We start from the raw sequence: 15,183 nt of genomic DNA, 5'->3' as shown, positions 1-15,183 counted from the left end.
TTTGCATTCCTCCTTCCTGTCTCTCCTCCTGGTATTTATTCCTGTCCGCTCAGTTCCTTCTCTGTCCTTGGAAACTTCCTCTTTCTCTAGTGCCTTTAAGGACTGATGTTCCTTCCTGTGCCATTTCACCCATACTCATGGCTGTTAGGACCATTCTGTCAGGTTGATCCATGTGTCTGTGGATTGAAACACTGCCATATGCAGAAGCCACCTGCTTCCCTTCTCCCCACCTGGAAGTTATTGCTACAGTGAATTTTGTCTTAATCATTTTTCTTTTCTTTTCTTCTTTCTTTCTTTCTCCTTTGCTTTTCTTAATGGGTTTTATTACCTATGTGACTATCCCTAAACACAACATTGTTTAGTTTGGCCGTTTTTTTGCCTTTGTAAAAATGAAATCATACTGTACATAGTCTTCTGCAACTTGCTTTTCTCTCAACATTTTTTTTTAAAAGATTTTATTTATTTATTTGACAGAGAGAAATCACAAGTAGATGGAGAGGCAGGCAGAGAGAGAGAGGGAAGCAGGCTCCCCACTAAGCAGAGAGCCCGATGCGGGACTCGATCCCAGGACCCCGAGATCATGACCTGAGCCGAAGGCAGCGGCTTAACCCACTGAGCCACCCAGGCGCCCATCAACATTGTTTTTGAGTCAGTTGTGTAGATGGTGTAGCTATGGTTCATTTATTCCCCATATAATCCATTGTGTGAATATATCACAATTTACTAATTCATGAAATTGTTGATGGGCACTGAGTTGTTCCAGTTTTCTCTACTACAGATAATAATGCTCTAATATTCTGCAGGTACACTCATGTCCAACTTAGCTGGATAATATGAAACTGTTTCCCAAAGTGGTTGCATCAGTCTATAACCCCAACCAACTTTGGATAAAAGTTATTGTTCTGTCCCCTTACCAGCACATCCTGGTATCAGTTTTTATTTTTGTCAACCTGGCAGGTATGACATGATCTTCTGTGTGGTTTTAATTTGGATTTCTGTAACTACTAATGAGGTTGAGCACCTACTTGTATGCTATTTATTGTATGAATTCTGTCTGCGATCCTTTCTCTGTAAAAGTTGTCTTGCCCATTTAACAATAGGTGGTTTGTTTTTCCTTTCAGTTAATAGGAATTCTTTGCATATTCTGGATACATACCAATCGTTCGGGTTGCAGATGTCTTCTCCCGGTTTTTTGTCTTCTCAACCTCTGTTTTTTGATAAATAGAAATTCTTCATTTTAATGTAGTCAAATTTATCTTTTCCCATAGGAAGTTTTTGTCTTGTTTTAGAAAGTCTACAGATCCCAAGGTCATAAAGAATTTCTCCTGTATTGTCTTCCCACAGTTTTATGATTCAAATATGTATGCAGTTGGTATGAGGTAGGAATTCTGTTTCATTTTTCTCCCCATATGGGTAAGCAGTTCTCTCAGTGCCACTTAGTGCCTCCCTAACCCCAGGGGCCAACAGTGCCAGCTGTCACAGATTAAGTGTCCATGGTTTCTGCATTCTCTGTTTTGATGCATTGATCTATTCCAACTCTACCCTGTTGAAATGACCAAAGTTGGGCGCCTGGGTGGCTCAGTGGGTTAAGCCGCTGCCTTCGGCTCAGGTCATGATCTCAGGGTCCTGGGATCGAGTCCCGCATCGGGCTCTCTGCTCAGCAGGGAGCCTGCTTCCTCCTCTCTCTCTCTCTGCCTGCCTCTCTGCCTACTTGTGATCTCTCTCTGTCAAATAAATAAATAAAATCTTTTAAAAAATAAAAAATAAATAAAAAAAAAAGAAATGACCAAAGTTTTATAATAGATCTTTTTTTTTTCTTTAAGTTAGGCTCTATGCCCAGTGTGGGGCTTGAACTCATGACCCTGAGCTCAAGACTGACATGCTCTACCAACCAAGCTAACCAGGACCCCCTAAAGCTTTATAGTAAACCTTGATATCTGGTAGGGGAAGTCCCCTCCCACCATGTTCATCTTCAAGAGTATACAATTTATGGACACCTGGGTGGCCCGGTAGGTTAAGCGTCTGTCTTTGGCTCTGGTCATGATCCCAGGTCCTGAGATAGAGTACTGTATCATGCTCCCTGCTCAGTGGGAAGACTGCTTCTCCCTCCCTGCTCTCCCCGGCTTGTGTTCTATCTCTCTGACAAATAAATAAATAAAATCTTTTAAAAAGGGGGGGGTATGCAATTGGTAAACAGTGATATACACAGAGCTTAAGTATTATACAGATTAATTTTGACACATACGTACATCTATGTAACCTATACACCAGCAAGATAAGAGAATATGTACAAGGATAATTTTTTTTTTAAGATTTTATTTATTTACTTGAGAGAGAGAGCATGAGAGGGGAGAGGGTCAGAGGGAGAAGAAGACTCCCTGCTCATCAGGGAGCCTGATGTAGGACTCGATCCCACGACTCCAGGATCATGACCTGAGCTGAAGGCAGTCACTTAACCTACTGAGCCACTCAGGCGCCCTGGATAATTTTTTTTTTTTTGAAGTTCTCATGGAGTGGATGTATCACACAGGTTTTTCCATTTTTTCACTATTAGAACTATGATGAGTTGTTCATTCACACGGAGTTCCCTATATATTTTGGATCACTGCCTTGGGGGAAAAATCCTAGAATTTAGACTAACTGGATCAAAGGACATAAGCATTTTTTTAAAAAAAAGATTCTATTTATTCATTTGAAAGAGAGAGAGTGCACACAGGCAGGGACAGCAGCAGAGGGAGAGGGAGAAGCAGGCTCCCCACTGAGCAGGACCCCAGGATCATGACCTGAGCTGAAAGCAAATGCTTAACCAACTGAGCCAACCATGCGCCCCTGGACATAACCATTTTTAAGGCTCCTTCTGATTTTATTGCCATATTTTCTAAAAATCACCTGTGGTATCTGAGTTTATTTTACTGCATGTTTCCTAGCATTTATATTATCCTTGTTTTTGTTGTAGGTTTTTTTGTTTTTGTTTTGGGGTTTTTTTTTGCTAATTTAGTAGGTAAAAATGATACATTGTTGAAATGTGCATTTCTGCACCTTTGGAACAAAAGGTTCCTGCTCCAGAATGAACCTAGCCAGAACATCCCACTGAAAGTTTACCAGGGTCTATCTGATTCCATGCCATATAGCCTGAGATACTTTATTTTCCAGTTTGTTTCTTCAGAAGTGATTTCCATTCCTCTTTCTCTGTCATCCTTCCCTCCTGGAGAGAGCGTCCACCTGCCCATTGCCTGTCAAGTCTCAAACTTCCTTGTCTCCACTCCTGCTGTGATCCTTGGGGAAGCACACCACCTTTCTGAGCCTCATTTTCCTGTACTGTAAAATGGGAATAAGAATAAGAACATCACCTTAGAGGGTTAGTGCTAATCAAAAAGTACGATACCTTCACGTGGATATAGCACTTTACAGGTGACAAAGCACTTTTAAATCCATTTTCTTGGGGCGCCTGGGTGGCTCAGTGGGTTAAAGCCTTTGCCTTTGGCTCAGGTCATGATCCCAGGGTTCTGGGATTGAGCCCCACATCGGGCTCTCTGCTCAGCAGGGAGCCTGCTTCCTCCTCTCTCTCTGCCTGCCTCTCTGCTTACTTGTGATCTATGTCTGTCAAATAAATAAATAAAATAAAAAAAAATCTATTTTCTCACTTTGGAAAAAGTTATTAAACTCTTTCTATTAAACAGATAATTATGTGAAATGTTAAAAAATAGAAAAGTATAAAAACCTCAAACTAATTCAGAGAAATAACTATTCAGAGATTATGATTTATCATTTTGATGAATTTCCTCTTGGTCTCTTTTCATTATATCTATAGGTTTTCTATATCTGAGATCGTATTGTATAAACTGTCTTATACCTCTTTTTTTTTTTTAAGAATTTATTTATTCATTTGACAGAAAGATAGCAAGAGAGAGAGAGTACAAGCAGGGGGAGAGGCAGAGAGAGAGGGAGAAGCAGGATCCCCACTGAGCAGGGAGCCCTACACAGCCTAATTCCAGGACCCTGGGATCATGACTTGAGCAGAATGCAGATAGATGTTTAACAGACTGCGCCACCCAGGCGCCCCTATACCTCTTTTTTTATACCTAAAATTATTACAAGAGCTAGCTTCATAATGCTCTCAATTTATGCCCGGTTGCATTCAAAGTGCTTTGTAAATAGTAGCTCATTTAATCCTCATAATACTAAGAAGTAGGTTTTCCTCATATTGCAAATGAGGAAAGTGGCACAAAAAGGTTAAGTAATTTCCCCATAGTTACACACTTTATAAGTAAAGAAACTACAATTTCAGGGTGCCTGGGTGACTCAGTCGGCGTCTGCCTTCGGCTCAGGTCATGATCCTGGGGTCCTAGGGATTGAGCCGTGTGTCACTCCATGGGAATCCTGCTTCTCCCTCTCCCACTTCCCCTGCTCTGTGTCTCTCTCTGTCAAAAAAATCAATAAATAAAATCTTAAAAAAAACAAACAAACTAGAATTTCAACCCAGGTGGTCAGACTCCAAAATTTGTTCTTAACTCCTATATTATGCAGTTTCTTTTCTTACAGAAATTCCAGCCTGTGGATGTATCACAATTTATATAGCCAAGCATCTGTTGTTTCAGTTTCCCTGAAATAACACGTCCCACCTTTGATACATTATGGCTTCAGATAAACAAATAGAATTGCTTGCTTAAGGAATATCAAAATTCTTTTTTAAAAAAAGATTTATTTATTTTGTGGGGGGAGAGCATGGGAGGGAGGGGCAGAGAGAGGAAGAGAGAAAATCTCAAGCAGACCCCCAGTTGAGTGCAGAGCCCAGACAAGGGGCTCAGTCTCACAACCTGGAGATGATGACCTCAGCCAAAACCAAGACTCAATCACTTAACTGACTGAGCCACCCGGGCACCCCAACATTTGTCAAAGTCTTGATCCAACTTGCCAAATTACGTTCCAGAAATTTGGTTCCTATTCTTGATACTCTGGAAAATTAAGTATAATATTTCAAGTATTTTCTAATTTATTGGGTGAAAAACTTGACCATACAATCTCCAACCTTTATCCTTTTTTAAGCATTATCTTTTTTTAAATAAGCTTTTTATTTTGCACTAATTGAAGAGTCTCACGTAGATGTAAGAAATAATACAGAGAGATCCCATGGTCCCTTTACACTATTTCCCCCAGTGATAACGTCTTTCAAAACTGTACAACCAGATTGCTGACACTGATACAGTCAAGATACAAAACATTTCCATCACCACAAGAATGCCTCATGTTGCAATCATAAGAGAATCTTAGGAAACAAACAGAAGGTTGTTGGAGGGGAGAGGGTTGGGGGACAGGGTAACTGGGTGATGGACATTGAGGAGGGTATGAGTTGTAATGAGGACTGGGTATTATATAAGACTAATGAATCACAGACCTATACCCCTGAAACAGTACATTATATGTTGATTAATTGAATTTATATTAAAAAAAATAACAAATTTGTAATATCAAATGTCGGTTTAGTAGGGATCATGAAATAAATGTGTCATTTTTTTTAAGATTTTATTTATTTTGGCAGAGAGAGATCACAAGTAGGCAGAGAGGCAGGCAGAGAGAGAAGGGGAAGCAGGTTCCCCGCTGAGCAGAGAGCCCGATGCGGGCTCGATCCCAGGACCCTGAGACCATGACATGAGCTGAAGGTAGAGGCTTTAACCCACTGAGCCACCCAGGTGCCCCTAAATGTGTCATTTAAAATTTAAAAAAAAAAAAAAAAAAGAATCCCTCATGTTGCCCTTTTATAAGCACACCCACTTTACCTGGTTCTATTCCCAATCACTAATCAGTAGTCCAACTCTATAATTTTGTCATTTCAAGAATACTATATATAGGGCACCTGGGTGGTTCAGTTGGTTGAGCATCTGCCTTCAGCTCAGGTCATGATCTCAGGGTCCTGGGATTGAGTCTGGCATCAGGCTCTCTGCTCAGCAAGGAGTCTTCTTCTCCCTCTCATTGCCCCTCTGTGTGCATGCGCTTGCTCTCTCTCTTGCTCGCTCTCTCTCTCAAATAAAAAAAAAGAATGCTATATAAATGGAATCCTACACTATGTAACCTATGTGGATGGCTTCTCCCACGCAGCATACTTCTTTGGAGATTCACCCAGGTTGCTGCATTTATCAAAGTTGTTCTTTTTTATTGCTGAGTAGTATTCCTTTGTATGGATGCACTAATTGGTTTAACCAGTCGCTGACTGAAAGACATCTGGATTGTTTCCAGTTCTTGACTATTAAAAATAAAGTTACTATGACTATCCATGTACAGGTTTTTAATTTTTTTTTAAGATTTTTTTTTTATTTATTTCTTTGTCAGAGAGAGAGCGAGCAAGAGCGAGCACAAGCAGACAGAGTGGAAGGCAGAGTCAGAGGGAGAAGCAGGCTCCCTGCGGAGCAAGGATCCCGATGTGGGACTCGATCCCAGGACGCTGGGATCATGACCTGAGCCGAAGGCAGCTGCTTAACCAACTGAGCCACCCAGGCATCCCCCATGTACAGGTTTTTTATGTGAACATAAATTTTAATTTTTCAGGGATAAATGCTGAGAAATAGAATTGCTGGAGGGGATCTGGCTGGCTCCGTCAGTGGAGCATGTGACTCTTGATCTTGGAGTTGTAAGTTCAAGCCCCATACTGGGTGTGGAGAATACTTAAAATCTCTCTCTTTTTTTTTTTTTTAAGATTTTATTTATTTATTTGACAGAGAGAGATCACAAGCAGGCAGAGAGGCAGGCAGAGAGAGAGAGAGGGAAGCAGGCTCCCTGCTGAGCAGAGAGCCCAATGTGGGACTTGATCCCAGGACCCTGAGATCATGACCCGAGCCGAAGGCAGTGGCTTAACCCACTGAGCTACCCAGGTGCCCCCTTAAAATCTCTTTTTTAAAAAAGTGAAATTGCTGGGTTGTATTGGAATTGCATGTTTAATTTTTTAAGAATAACTGCCAGACTATTTTCCAGAGGGGCTGTACCATTGTGCTATGTGTCCACCAGCAAAGTATGAATGATTATTTTTTAGATTTCATTTATTTGAGAGAGAAGGAGAGCACACATGAGTGGGGGGAGGAGCAGAAGGAGAGGGAGAAGCAGACTCCTCAGGGAGCCAGGAACCTGATGCAGGGCTTGATCCCAGGACTCTGGGATCATTACTTGAACCAAAAGCAGCTGCTTAACTGCTTAACTGACTGAGCCACCCATGTGCCCAAAGTACCAGTGATTTAGTTTCTCTGCGTCCTTGTGAGCATTTGATGTTGTCACTATTTTTTATTTTAACCACTCTGATAGGTGTATAATATCTCATTGTGGTTTTAATTTGCATTTTCCTGACAGCTAATGATGTTGAACATTTTTTCATATGTATATTTGCCATTAGTATGTCCTCTTTGATGAAATAGCTCTTTCTTGCTTTTTGCCCATTTTCTAACTGGACTGTTTTGGGAGGGGGGGTTGTTGTTGTTGAGTTTTACAAGTTCTTTTTTTTTTTTTTTTTAAGATTTTATTTATTTATTTGACAGACAGAGATCACAAGTAGGCAGAGAGGCAGGCAGAGAGAGAGGAGCAAGCAGGCTCCCCGCGGAGCAGAGAGCCCAATGCGGGGCTCAATCCCAGGACCCTGGTATCATGACCTGAGCCGAAGGCAGAGGCTTTAACCCACTGAGCCACCCAGGTGCCCTACAAGTTCTTTATATATTTTAGGTAGTAGCCCTGTGTCATATGTGGTTTACAAATATATTCTCCTGGTCTGTAGTTTCTCTTTTTATCCTCTTAAAAAGGTATTTCACAAAGCAAAACTTTTCAATTTTGATGCAATCCAATTTATTAATGTTTTCTTTTACAGATCATGCCTTCAGTGTCAATTCTAAGTACTCTTTGCATCAGCCCTAGAGCTCAAAGATTCTCTCCTATGATGTTTTCTAAAACTTTTGGAGTTTTACGTTTTACATTTAAGTTATGATCCGTTTGAGTTAATGTTGGTATCAAGTGGGCTGTTTGGTTTTGGTTCTGGTTGATTTGGGGGTATCTTTTTTGCCACTGAGTATGCAATGGGCATTCAGCTATTCCAGCACCACTTGGAGCAGGTTACCTTTCCTCTCCTGAACTGGTTTTGCCCCTTTGTTAGAGATCAGCTGGGCCCATTGATTTCCATCTATTTCAAATCCCCTCATCCATTTCTCTAATCAGTACGTCTATCCTTCTGCCAGTACTCCAGTCTAGATTTCTGTAGCGATGCAATTAGTTTTGAGATTAGGTAAGCTGATTCTCCAACTCTGCCCTTTTTATTTTTCAAAATTGTTTTAGTTATTTTACTTTCTTTTTCTTTCCACATAAATTTTAGAACAATCCTGTCCATGTCTAAAGAATTTCTTGCAAGGATGTTGGTAGGAATTGCATCAAACTGTGTATGGATTCAAGGAGAACTGACATCTTTCCTATGTTGATTCTTACAATCCACGGACACAGTTGTTTCCCCCATTCATTTGGGTCTTTTTTGATTTCCTTTATCAGTATCTTGCCGTTTTCAGCATACAAGTCCTGTACCTGTGGTGTTATATATATACCTAAGTATTTCTTTCTTCTTTTTCTTCTATTTCTTTCTTCCTCCACCTCCTGAATGATACAGCATTTTACATTTTGGTGATCATGTGTTCATTATTAATGTATAGTAATGTAGTAATGTACAATCGAAATGGTATGTTTCTTTTGTATCTTATAGATAAAAGATACCCTTGCTGAACTCACCGGTCATAGACATTTTGTGTTTGGTTTTGTTTTGTAGGTGTTTTGGAATTTTCTGTGTAGTCAATCCTGTCACCTGCACATAGGGACAGTTTTATTATTTCTTTCTGATCTGTACGCTTTTTATTTCCTTTTCTTGCATCATTGTACTGACTAGAACTTCCAGCACTGTTGAATAAGAATGATAAGAACAGACATCCTTGCTTTGCTCCTGAGTTTAGATAGAGAGCATTCAGTTCAGTCTTTCCCCATTAAGTAAGTTAGCCATAGATTTTTTTTTAATAGATGTTCTCTATCAAGTTGAGAAAGTTCCCTTCTACTCCTATTTCCTGTTGTTGATGTTTTTTCAAATCATGAACAGATGATGAGTTCTGTCTTGTGCTTTTACTGATATTAATTGATGTCATGAGTTTTTTCTTCTTTAGATTGTTAACATGGTAGGTTATGTTGATTGGTTTAAAAATATTAAACCAGATTTGCACCCTTGGAATAAGCTCCACTTGAAAGAATTACATGGCGTATAATTCTTTATAATTATTGTAGGATTATATTTGTTAATATTTTGTTAAGATTTGGGGGGAAAAAGGAGAATTTTGCATTTGTATTAGTGAAGGATATGGAGCTGTAGTTTTCTTTCTTTGTACTGACTTCGTCTGGTTTTGGTATCAAGATAATACAGCTTCATAAAATGAATTGAGGGGTCGCCTGAGTGGTCCAGTCACTTAAGCATCCCATTCTTGGTTTTAGCTCAGGTCTTGATCTCAGGGTCATGAGATTGAGCCCCATGTTGGTCTCCATGCTAGGCAGGGAACCTACTTGGGATTCTCTCTCTCCCTCTCTTTCTGCCCTTCCCTCTGCTTGTGCACTCATGTTCTCTCTCTCTCTCTCTAAGGAAAAACAAAAAAGGATTAGAAAATATTCCCTTCTCTTCTATTTTCTGGAAGAGATTGGGTGGAATTGCTGTTAATTCTTTCTTAAAACTTTGATAGAATTCTCCAATGAAATGGGTCTGAAAATGTCTTTCCTGAGAGTTTTTAAATTATGAATTTAATTTTCTTAGTAATCTAGAACTATTCAAATTACCTATTTCACATTTAATGAACATGGTAGTTAGTTTGAGTTTTTGTGGGGGGAGAGTGAGCCATCTTGTTGAGGATGAATTTGTATGTGTAGAATTATTTGCAGTATTTCCTTATTACGCTCTTAATGTCTGTGTGGTCTCTAGTGATATCCCTGTTTCATTCCTGATATTGGTAATCTGTGTCTTTTCTCTCTTTTTTTCTTTGTCTGTCTTCCTAGAGTTTTGTCAATTTTATCAATCTTTTCAAAGAACTGGCTGTTGCTTTCATTGAATTTCTCTACTTTTCTATTTTCAACTCACTTCTGGTCTTTATTATTGTCTTTCTTTTTTAAAAAAAGATCTTATTTATTCATTTGAGAGAGAGAGAGAGAAAGCACAAGCAGGGGGAGCAGCAAAGGTAGAGGGAGGACCAGGCTCCCCACTGAGCAGGGACCCTGATACAGGACTTGATCCCAGGACCCTGAGATCGTGACCTGAGTGGAAGGAAGGTGCTTAACCAACTGAGTAACCCAGGCACACCTATTTCCTTCTTTCTGCTTGCTTTGGTTTATTTTGCTCTGTTTTTTTTATATTCTTGAGGCGGAAGCTTTGATGATTGACTTGAGACATTTCTACTTTTCCAATACATGCATTTAGTCCTATGAATTTCCCTCTTAGCGCTGCTTTAGCACAAGTTTTAATATGTTATGTTTTTATTTACATTCAATTCTGCGTTTTTTTCATAATTTCCCTAGCGACTTCCTCTTTGACATGAGGACTATTTCAACATCTGTTATTTACTTTGTAAGTGTTTGGAAATCTTTGCATTATCCTTCTATTATTGATTTCTAAGTTTGACTCCATTGTGATCAGAGAACACATTCTGTAGGCTTTCAGTTACTTTAAATGTCTTAAGATTTATTTTATTTTGTGAGCAAGGACGTGGTCAATCATGGTATGTGTCCTTTGGGCCTTGGAAGCCAGTGTGTGTTCTGTGGTTACATGCACTATTCTGAGTGTGTCAAGTAGATACCGTGGTTGGTGATATTGTTGAGGTCTTCTGTGCCCTTGCTGATTTTCTGTCCACTTGTTCTATCAGTTGTTGAGAGGTATCTTAAAATCTTCCAACTGTAATTATGGATTTGTCTGCCTCTCCTTTCAGTTCTACTGGTTTTGTTTTTGCAAATTTTGGACCTCTGTTGTGTTGTGCATATGCACTTGGGATTGCTTTGTCATCCTGGTGGATTGAGCCTTTCACCATTCCATAGTGGGAAAAAATATATATTAAAAAAAAAATCAAGGAGAGGGGGGATTCTTTCTTAGTGGCACCTGGGGGTGGACACTAGGCTCCTGGTATGGTTTATGGCTGGGGGACGGGGATGATCAATTTTCTTTTTACATTTAGTAGCAGATTGATAAAAATTTAAAAGTGTGATAACTGCTGGTTATCTGTTGGTGAGGCAGTGGGGAAGCAGGCCTCTCATACATCGTACATTGGCCCAACTTTTTTTTTTTTTTTTAAGATTTTATTTATTTGACAGAGATAGTGAACAGAAGCAGGGGAGTGGGAGAGGGAGAAGCAGACTTTCTGCTGAGCAGGGAGCCCAATGCAGGGTTGGATCCCAGGACCCTGGGATCATGACCTGAGCCAAAGGCAGCCACCCAGTGACTGAGCCGCCCAAAGGCCCCTGGCCCAGCTTTAAAGGGGAACATTCCAGGAACAAGATCACAAACTCACATGCCCTTTGACCAAACAGTTGCGCTTCTTAGGAATTTATCCCAAAGACATGCGAGCAAAATGACACTAAGAGCAAAAGATTGCAAACAGTCGAAATGTCCTTCTGTAGACTTGCTAAATAAATAAAGGTCCCGTCCAAATGGTGGATTACTGAAGTGCCACCACTTCTTAAAAAGGAAGGCGTTTATCTATTGTTACATAATGTTCCATCATCAAGATAAAATGTTAAGTGATGAAAAAGAAAGCATAGTGCAGGACAGTGTGTCCGGTATGTCATTATTTGTCTAAGAGGGGAAAAAAACCACAAACAAGTATTTGCCTATATATGTAAAAAAAAAAAAAAAAAAAAAAAAAAAAAAAAAAAAAAGGCTGAATGCACAAGTGCTTCCTAGAGGGTCGCCCACTCAGGTGTACTCTGCTCAAGGCCACTGTGGACAAAATATTGTCAGATGGGCCTTCTCCCCTCACCCCCCCCCCCAGGCACCAGCCTAGGCCTCTGCAGAGGCTGCGGGGCCACCCTAAATAATAGGCAGAGACAGGCCAGTCCCTGTGGCCAGCCACATTGTCTGCCCTTTGAACCTACCCTTTGGGTGTTTGCTTTTGCAGTCACTTAGGCCTCCAGCTTGGAAAGTGGAGAGGGGTGGAGACAGAAGGAGCCCTCCCATTGGCCAGAGGGCCCTCTGGTTTGCCCAAGCTCCCAGGACCAGCACTTAGATTGTGAATTAATTGGGAGGCTGCCAGATGGGGGATTGGGGTCCAGATCCTGAGGATGCCTGTCGATGAGGATGAGATGGAATAATGCAGCTCTGGAATAATGCCTCTGTCACTGCTCCACGCCTATCGGGGTGTCTCCCCACCTTCCCAACTCCTTCCCAACTCCTTCTACAACCTCCTTCCAAGCCCTCTCAGATTTGTACTTGTCCCTCGGGTGGGCCTTGATGTCCCTGCTGGGCATTGGGTACAGCAGTGGGGGATTTCTTGGAGAGTTTGGAATAGGACTCCCCCAGGCCCCCTCAATCTTCTCGTCCTAGACTGCTGCATCGGAGGTGGTGAGGGGGCCTATGAGAGTCCCAGGAGCTGGCTGTCCCCACCCGCAGACACGCTTCTCCCCTTGGAGAAGCCCTCAGACTCAAATGGGGGTGTATGCTACTAGGTATCATTATGTCAAAATCATCCGATCGTATGTCTGACTGTCCCACACTAAGTGGGACACTAGAGGGGTCACGAATGTATCTGGTTTTGCCCACCACTGTGTACCCAATGTCCAGCTCAGTGTCTGGCACACAGAAGACACCCAGTATTTGTGGAATGAATTAATGCTCTCAGATGTAGGCCCCAGAACCCAGCTTGTGGTGTCTCTTGGCTTCAGCCCACAGACCTGGCTATCCTTGGTTGGGGGGAAGGGTGGACCAGGAACTCTGCAAATCCAGGTCTCGAATGTCCCCGGTTGAAGTGTTGAAGTGGGAGCCTTCCCCTGAGGGGGGCTGGATGTTTTCTTGGGTCAAGAAACGTTTTCTTGACAGCTGAGTAAGAAAACATTTCTTATTCTTTTTCTTTTTCTTTTTCTTTTTCTTTTTAAGATTTTATTTATTTCTTTGACACAGAGAGAGAGAGATCACAAGGAGGCGGAGCAGCACAGAGAGAGCGAGAGGGAAGCGGGCTCCCTGCTGAGCAGAGAGCCTGATATGAGGCTTGATCCCAGGACCCTGGGATCATGACCTGAGCTGAAGGCAGAGGCATAACCCACTGAGCCACCCAGGTGCCCCAAGAAAACATTTCTTGATCCAAGAAAACATCCAGCCATTAAAACGAATGCATTCTTGGAGCACCGGAGTGGCTCAGTCATTAAGCATCTGCCCTCTACTCAGGTCATGATCCCAGGATCCTGGGATGGAACCCACATTGGCTCCCTGCTCAGCGGGAGGCCTGCTTCTCCGTCTCCCACTCCCCTTGCTTGTGTTCCTTCTTTCACTGTGTTTCTCTCCGTCAAATAAATAAAATCTTTAAAAAAAAAAAAAAATGCAATCTTGCCATTTGCAATGACATGGATGGAACTAGAGGGTATTATAAGCAAAATAAGTCAGGGGAGGATAAAAACCATATGATTTCACTCCTGTGTGGAATTTAAGAAACAAAACAGATAAACATAGGGGAAGGGAAGGAAAAATGAAGTAAGATGAAAACAGAGAGGGAGGCAAACCATAAGAAACTCAACTATGGGAAGCAAACTGAGGGTTGCTGGAACGGAGGCGGGTGAGGGGATGAGGTAACCAGCTAATGGTCATTAAGGAGAGCTCTTGAAGTAATGAGCCCTGCATGATGTATACTACTCATGACTCACTGGATTCCACCTCTGAAATTAATAATATAGTACACGTTAGTTAAATTGAACTTAAATAAAAAAAATTTAACATTTTCTTGACTAGAAAATACCTAAATATTTTTTCTTGACTAAACAAAAAAAATTTTTTTTAATGTTTTCTTGACTCTAAAACATACTAGAGTCTGGGCTTCCACGATCCTTTTATTCCAGCATTTACTGAGAACCTAGTCCAGGGATCCTACGAATCCAGTGGTCTGGGATGCTGCCACTCCGTGTCATTTCTCAGATGAGTCCTTCCCTCCTGAAGAGATAGACATTGTCTAAATAATCACACAGAAGAATGCAAAATGAATACGGCTTGCTCTGAGAACTTGTGACGGCGGCCTGGCTCAGTCCGCCTCCTAAAGAGCGATCTGAGGAAGGAGTCGTCCAGCAGACGAAAGGGGGCGGGGAGAGGCAGCCTAAGCTCCCCAGATGTAGAAACCCCCTCCTCCCAGCTGCCCCTTTGCGGGCAGTCCTGACAGCATCTGCCTCCTATGAGGTCCGCGACTAGTCTGAGGGAGCCAACCTTTACCCCATACTTCCAGGAGAGGGCACCCTGTTCCTAGCTTTGGCTTCTGCCTCCCTCAGTCCGGTGATCTCATAAACCTCCCAGCTGCCCTAGGAGGCAAAATACAGGGCATTGTAGGAGAAACTAAGGCTCAGAGAATTTTGACGGATATAGTTTGTAGTCTGTTGACATGTTTGGAGGGTTTTTAGCCTTTGGAAGTATCCACTGTGGGGGTCAATAGTGACATTCAGTGTAATGATACTGGCTGACATTTGCTAACTACTTCCTATGCCCCACCCTACGGGTTAGATGCTGCAATCGTACCTATATGACAGATGAAAAAACTGAGGCTTATAGTGGTCACCTGGCCCAAAGTTAGAAGCACTGATGACATCTGACTCTTGGACCCCTGCTGGTAAGCACTGTGCTATTCTGTTTTCCCATGATGCTCTTCCTGATTTACCCCTCCCCCCTCCACATTCTGGGCATGCCAGATACTAGAGGTGAAGACAGAAAGAGGAACAACACAAAGACCCTTTCCCATGGAGCTCCATCTTAGTGACCGTGTGTGTTTACACATAAATGCAACCATATAAACCCTCACACCCGTATTCTTTCACATATATACGTTTTTCCCACCATCACACACAGATACACGCCCCCCACACACATATTCTCACTCATTCACAGGCACACACATTCACACACTGTCACATACTCACATATACTCAGACACACATTTACACACAGTTAAGTGTTAGACAGGATGG

This window comes from Mustela erminea, chromosome 7, assembly GCF_009829155.1.
Source record: "Mustela erminea isolate mMusErm1 chromosome 7, mMusErm1.Pri, whole genome shotgun sequence".
NCBI lineage: Eukaryota > Metazoa > Chordata > Mammalia > Carnivora > Mustelidae > Mustela > Mustela erminea.
The sequence above is the reverse complement of the archived record's forward strand: the minus strand, read 5'-3'. Positions refer to the sequence as shown.